The sequence below is a fragment of the Penaeus monodon genome, chromosome 39 (genome assembly GCF_015228065.2).
Source record: "Penaeus monodon isolate SGIC_2016 chromosome 39, NSTDA_Pmon_1, whole genome shotgun sequence".
In the NCBI taxonomy this organism is placed as follows: domain Eukaryota; kingdom Metazoa; phylum Arthropoda; class Malacostraca; order Decapoda; family Penaeidae; genus Penaeus; species Penaeus monodon.
In genome coordinates this window covers 6,450,827-6,458,816 of record NC_051424.1, presented here as the reverse complement: position 1 = coordinate 6,458,816, position 7,990 = coordinate 6,450,827, and positions in this window count along the sequence as shown.

Sequence of the window (7,990 nt, the reverse complement as noted above, 5' to 3'; positions counted from 1 at the left end):
GCATAAGCAAATATGTTTGATTATATTTGCACATATGCACATATTCACGCACACACATATATGGAAACACACACACACACACACACACACACACACACACACACACACACACACACACACACACACACACACACACACACACACACACACACACACACACACACACACACACACACACACACACTTGACGTATGGTTCAGATGGACGTGCTCATCACAGCGTGAGAGTGCTTGGGTAAATATATATATTTTTTTTCCTGCATAAATCAGGCCCTTCTTTTTTGTCTCCATTTTCCCCTCTCTCTTTTCCTCCCCCGTTCTTTCTCCCTTCCTTCCATCCCCTCTTTCTCTTATATATATTCTCTCTTTTCTCCTCTCCGTACTGTCTTCTCTTCTTGTGTCTGCTTCGCTAGTTGTCTGTCTGTCTGTCTCTCTCTCTTTCTACTCTCTCCCTCATTCATTCCCTCTACTCTCACTCTCTCTCTCTCTCTCTCTCTCTCTCTCTCTCTCTCTCTCTCTCTCTCTCTTTCTCTTCTTCTTCTTCTCGCCCCCCCCCCCTCTCTCTCTCTCATACAGACCTTGAATCTAATCCCCGCCATCAGGTAAAGAACATGCATTCCACTATTTTTTTTTTTCAAGAATCAAACCAGACATAAACATTTCGGTTAATAGGAACAATATCTTTTCCACAAGGCTGCGAACACCACGAGTATTCTCAGCTATGTATATGTTTTGCGAGTATTTTTTCCTCACATTTTCTAATCCTTTTTGAAAGTAAATGATCACCAGTCTGGAAATTAGCACGTGAGTTCTTGCAAATATGAGAATGATGACAAAGGAATTTATTGAGGTATTCGCAGCTGCCATTGTCCGATATGAAAAAAAAAAAAAAAAAATATATATATATATATATATATATATATATATATATATATAATATATATATGCAGGTCGTGAGTGTGTTCGAAATAATATTCTTTGACTTAAATTGTATATGAGCAAAATCAATAATTATTAGGGAAAAGAGGGAAATTGGAGAGAGAAAATTATAATAATAATTTTTAAAAATGATAATTACTATAAATGAGCCAAACACATTATCAGTATTGCCAGATCATCTTCGTCTGGATGGATCACCTTAAGTATTTCTGCAACACTACCACCGCTTACGAGGAAGTTTACTCTAAGAAGTTCCCTTTAAAAGTCATCTTTATTCTTCTTCTTTTTTGCGCGAATCTCCATCTGAACATGGGGAATGGCGAAAGACAGATAAGAATGGCGGATCCTGAGGCTGTGGCAACTCAAAGCAGATAATCCTTATGGTTTTGTTATGGATATTGCCGTTGGCTCGAGACGTGGGGAGGGACAGGGGAGGGGGGGGGGTAGAGGATGGTGGGGGAGGACACGTGTTTGCGTAAACAAACACGCAAATACACAAGCACACATAAGTATATACACATTCACATATTGAAGCACACATAGAAACAAAGAAACACACACACACACACACACACACACACACACACACACACACACACACACACAATTATACCGAACGGATTAACTTGTATGGCGAGCTTATTATTTAAACCCCCTCCCCCTCCTCCCTCTTTCTTCCAGACAGAGAAACGACTGACAACCTCCTCCTCTCATGCCACGATCACACTGATTTTAAAGTGTTAAAAACTTGCTTTATATGCATCATGCTATCAGTCGGCCGATGTTCTAAGGGATCGTTGCATCCTATATATTTATTACTATCATTACAATTAGTATTATTATAATTGTTATAATTATTATTGTTATTGCTATTATTATTAATATTATTATTATTATTATTTTCATTATTATTATTATTATTATTATTATTATTATTACTATTATTATCATTATTATTATTGTTGTTATTATTATTATTATTATTATTATTATTATTATTATTATTATTATTACTATTATTATTACTATTATCATCATCATCATCATCATCATCATTGTTATTATTACTATATATCATTATCATTATTATTATTACTATTATTATTATCCTGATTATATCTGTGACGTGGAAGTTTTGTCCAAGAAACACAAAATCTTTAGTGAATGTTCTTGTCTATAGACATAAGCTCAGTGGTCTTTCAGTGTTACTGTTTTAAGCAGACCGCGTTGTAAGATATTCCAGGAAACACTTTAGCGTCTCAGCATCGTAAGGGAAAAGAAAAGAAAGAAATGTTAGTGACTACTGCTGGAAGAAAAAAAAGAAAAGAAAAAGGGAGAAAGAAAAAGAAAACAAAGTGGTGATTATTGCCGAGAGAAAAGTAAGGGGGAAAAAGGTCCAAAGTATTGATGGAAAATCAGTGTCTGTGAGATACCCTGGGACAGCCGTTTTCCAATCTATGATCTCAGAAGGATAATGCAACAAAAACAAAACTTGACGACCGTTTTCCCGAAAGCTCACCTTTCAACTCAACACAAAAATAGATCTAAAAAAAAATAATAGAAATAAAACTCTCAAAGAAGTAATACAGAAAGCGAAACAAAACAAAAGAATGAGCTAATGCGCAAACTACGACCAAAACATTTACTTCTCCCTCCCGCCCTTTAGAGCTTGAGATCGTTGGCCGTAACCGTGTAATAATAATAATAATAATAATAATAATAATAATAATAATAATAATAATAATAATAATAATAATAATAATAATAATAATAATAATAATACCGTAGTCGAAACGATAGTCATCAGTGTCCCCACAGCCCGCGTCGTGTTTGGTGTCCGCCAGACGTGCCAGCCCTTCGTGTGGTGTTGCCTAGTGTCCACGGCTGTTCACACTGTGCTGTATATTCCGTGAGTGCAATAGATGATAAAAGAAAAGTGTTTGTGTCTCGTGAGAAGAAGAAAAATGGATTGGAAAAATAAAAGCTAGTGGAAAAAAAAGAGAGAAAAGAGTGTGGCAGTTTTATCTTACTGTAACATGTAAACAAGTGTGTATGTGTTACTGGATTTACCTTTTATTTCATTCTGTTCTATCTGAACTTATTTATTTATGTACAGGTAATGGGGCTTATTAAGATGATGACACATACATTTTATTTTCTACCAAGTGTGCGTATCATTATGTGTTGATTTGGGAGTAATCACGACACTTGCGATGGTGTTTTATTACCTCATAAACATCATTCATTACCTCATGAACTTGATATGTCATTATGCTCCTCATTACCATCAATGAAGTTGTAATGATATGAATTCACATTCCATGTAACACTAGAATTAACAAGAATTGTGTAATGCGAAGGTGTTGATCGCCTTGGAAATTGTCTATGTGATAATTTATCATTAACAGAAAATATATAGATGATGTTGTTTGTATTGATGGTTTGTAAACTGTGATGGAAATTCCGTTGCCTGTGGAATATATTGATTTTACTTCATTCATCCAATATTGCTGTTGGAGGTATGTGTTGCAAGGATGATCTGCCACTCATAGCTCATGTTGCAACGTTGTTTTCAGTTGTTAATGGTATATATTTGCCTATTACTCTTTTTCTTTTCTTTTTGTCTATCTTTCTCCTTCTGCGCCGCGGTTCTTCCGTGAAAAATCACACTAATTGTTTGAAGATTTATTAAAGTTTAAGAAAGTCGTTCATTGTATTGTGTTCGAATATGATAATAGCTGTTGATTGTCTAGGAGAAATAGCGAATATTCTTGCAGGTGTTGTGAAATCTGGCTCTGTGTTCTAATTATTCTGTGTCCGGCAGATACGCTTCGATTTGTTGTCACGTAATCACGCCGTTACTTGGGATAATTACTGTTATATGCTTCTTTTCCTATCAATTTTTTTTTCTTTACCCATGACAAAGAAGCTTGTCTCTTCCCCTCCACCATAAGTACTTTCCCCGAATTTAATCGTAAGAAAACGAAGACAAAAAAAAAATATATATATAGATAAAATAGATGAATAAGACACACCTCAAACAAGCGATTCAAAATATATCTACTTATTAGAAAGCATTCTTGGATCCATCTATCGATAGACAGAAAGAACATGGACTTCTTCCCCTCTTCAAACTTTTGTTTTAGTCCGCCCTCTCTCTCTCTCTGTCTGTCTGTCTCTCTCTCTCTCTCTCTCTCTCTCTCTCTCTCTCTCTCTCTCTCTCTCTCTCTCTCCTCTCTCTCTCTCTTTCTCTCATCTATCTTCTATCTATCTATCTCTCATTCTGTTCTCTCTCTCTTCTTTCTCTTCTCTCTCTCTCTCTCTCTCTTCTCTCTCTCTCTCTCCTCTCTCTCTTCTCTCTCTATTCTTCTCTCTCTCTCTCTCTCTCTCTCTCTCTCTCTCTCTCTCTCTCTCTCTCTCTCTCTATCTCTCTCTCTCTGTTTTCTTTGCTTCTTTTTTTTCTCTCTCCTCGAAGACATACCTCATCCCTCGCTTCAATTCCCGAAGGAGTGCGAGCTCTTAAGGATTCCTGTATACTGTTTAAATTAAGGAATAATTGTTTACAAATTGGGTGCAAACCCTTCAACTATTAATGCTAGTCATGTTATATTTAGTGAACCTGACTAGCTACAGCTGTCTCGTCTACAGACTAGCGACAGCTGCTCGAAACCCACCTCTCAGGTGCCAAATATTAAGATTGTAAGTTATAGATATATATTTATATTTATTTCTTCCCCTTCTTTATGAAATGGATGGTTGTATCCTTTTCATTTTTTGCTCTCGCCCTTCTTTTTTTTTTTTTTTTTTTTTTTTGCCGAATGGTCGAGCCGCCGCCAAGGTCGTTGGGTTGTTTAGCGCTGTATGTAGAATCGCCATCACCGGAGCTTTTGCTTTTTAAACTCACCACTCGTCAGTTGCTCGTCAGATGCTAGTCAGTAATATGAGTCAGCGAGCCCTCAGTACTAACCAGTAGGTCGTTGCTAGTCAGAATAAACGGAAGTGACGCTTTTAACCTGACCTTCCTGATCCTCCCCTGTGACCTTACCGAGCGAAGGTCGTCGTAGAAAGACGAGCAATGACCTTTTTTTTAGGCCAAAAGCAGAAGAATAAAAAAGAAATTCGTCAGCAGAGCGAGCTTAGTGTGTTTTGCCCTCCGGCGTTCAGTCTTGTTTCTGTTCTAGTCATCGGAGCTTTAAGGCACCAAGCGGCCGCATTACCCATCGCTCTCGATTCCACTGCGAAAGAGAGCTTTGATTCTCCATTATATGCTAAGGGTTATTCTAATGGACGGGCTTTTCCAGTATCCTGTCTCTTGCCATTTTGTTCAGTTCGTCACGTTTGAATCCCTCCAGTTCTCTCTCTCTCTCTCTTTCTTTCTCTCTCTGACTGACTTTCTTTCTCTCTCTCTGTCTCTTTGTCTTTCTTCCCTCTCTCTATCTCTATCTATATATTATCCGTTTATCCATCTATCTGCATCCTTACCTTTCCCTTCATCTAGACCGAACCATCCCTTTGCAATCAAGTCTGTGTCCATTATGAATATCCCATTTTCCGTTAACCGCATAGGCCTAGAGTGGCCCCATCTCATCACAGCTAAATCCTCACTGGAATAGCCGCTAGTTGCTCTACCTAACCTCCGCCCTTGAGTAGTCTACCTCAGGTCTAGGCTCCCGTGGCTGTGCTCCCTCCCCCCCTTCCCCCTCACCGACCTCTGACCTCTCCCTCCTTCCCTCTCCCCTTTCAGTTTACCTGTCTTCCTTTCTTTCAATGGTTTTCCTTATCCTTTGGTTTATCTTTCTCTCGTAATTCTGGATTTCTCCCCCCCCCTTCCCCGTTTTATCTTATCTTTGATTCCCAGCCAATTAAAGTGGATTATATATATCCCTCTATCACTATGTCTCCCATCTATCATTATTCCTCAAACATCATCTTTGTTTTCTTCCCTTCATCCGTAACCTCCTCCCCACCCATCCACCCACCCACCCTCCCTCAACCGATATAGACTCACACGTAATAGATGTATAATAAAAAACCTACAGGCAAGATATAGGGACAAGTGTTACGTAAATGTAGCCCCAGCGTAGTCACCAGTGTGTATAACCTTTGGTACCTAAATAGTCTCTCTTCTCCATATTAATGTGATTACCAAATACCAGAGCTGCAGGAAAGCCTAGTCATTTTCTTCCACCCCCTTCTCTCCCTCCCCATATCCCCTTTTCCTCCCCCCAAAAAATTACCCGATTTGACACCTCCCCTCCCCCTACCCTAACCCCAAAATGCCCATGATAATGCCCAACCCTCTTGGAAGGTTTTAGGTACAATGTGAGGTATACACTCCTTTACTGACCAAATATTAGTAACAAATTAATTTTATGTTTCTATATGACGATTTTTTCCAAAAAAAAAGTATTTTTATACATAAAAAGAACGTGTAAATACAATTATGTAATAGAAATATATGACGATGTTTAAAAAAAAGACAACTGGACTTTTATTCAAACCTTCAGCATACATGTAGAATTAATATTTATATAACAATCTATCCATTTCAATGCATATGTATATCTTTATATACAATGCTCACTATAAAGCCTGTGGAACGCAGAATTTCCTCCTGACATATCCAACTGACATATCCAATCATTATAAGATATTATTCAGCGCAGTTCTTCATTATGTTAAATTGCAGAGGTAATGTCAATTCCAATGTAAGCCTTTCAAGGAAATGATAAACCACAGAACACTGACTGTTCACGGATGTTTACTCTCTATAAGCAGAAAAACATATATAGAGGAGTAAGTAGGAAAGCACCCATACTTTATATATATGTACACACATATATACATACATATGTACATATACACATATATATGTGTATATACATATGTATATGCATATATCTATCTACATAAACACACACACACAAAACAAACATAAAATAAATAAACATAAATATATTATATATATTATATAATATATATATATATATATATATATATATATATATATATTTATGTATTATAACACATATATATGTACAACACAAATATACAATAAAAATAAATAAAAAAATAAAAAAAAAAAAAAACATAAAAAAAAAAAATAACCACACACACATATATATAATATATATATGATATATATATATATTTATAAATAATATATATATATATATACATATATATAATATATATATCAATAATAATCAATATACTACTATATATCAATCTAGATGTATGTATTAAATAGTTTATACATATCACATGTGCATGTGATATATATATATATATATATATATATATATATATATATATATATATATATATATCCACCACACACACTAACACACACCAACACACACACACACCACACACACTACACCAACACACATATATATATATATATATATATATATATATATATATATATATATATATATATATATATATATATATATATATATATATATATATATATATATATATATATATATATATTATATATATTCAATATATATATATTATAACACACACACACCACACAACTATATATATATACTAATATATATATAATATAATATCATATATAATAATATATATACTATATATCATATATATATATATAAATACACTGTATACACACATACATACAGATCAAGATACATCTCATCGGCAAGGGCTGACTATAAACCGGTCAAATTGCTTTCTTGCAAGCCAGAGAGACTCCTTGGAAGCCCTTCTAAAACTTTAGTCCTGTCCAATTTAGACACAAAGTGTAAAGGTCCAGCCATCACTAGTCTACTTCCTGGGTGTGAGGCCGGGCTGCTCAGAGTGTTATCGAAAGAGGATGGTTATTCTTCCAATGTCTGCGGGTCATTGGTCTTTAACCAGCACCTCACACAGACTATTCAAGGGATACAAAGACTGCATTCAAACGATACAACCAAAGGATAGATTCTTACACAGACTGCGTTCAAAGAATGCATTATTACACGAACAAAGGATACCTTCTCATACAGACTGCGTTGATAGGATACAGTCTTACTCAGACT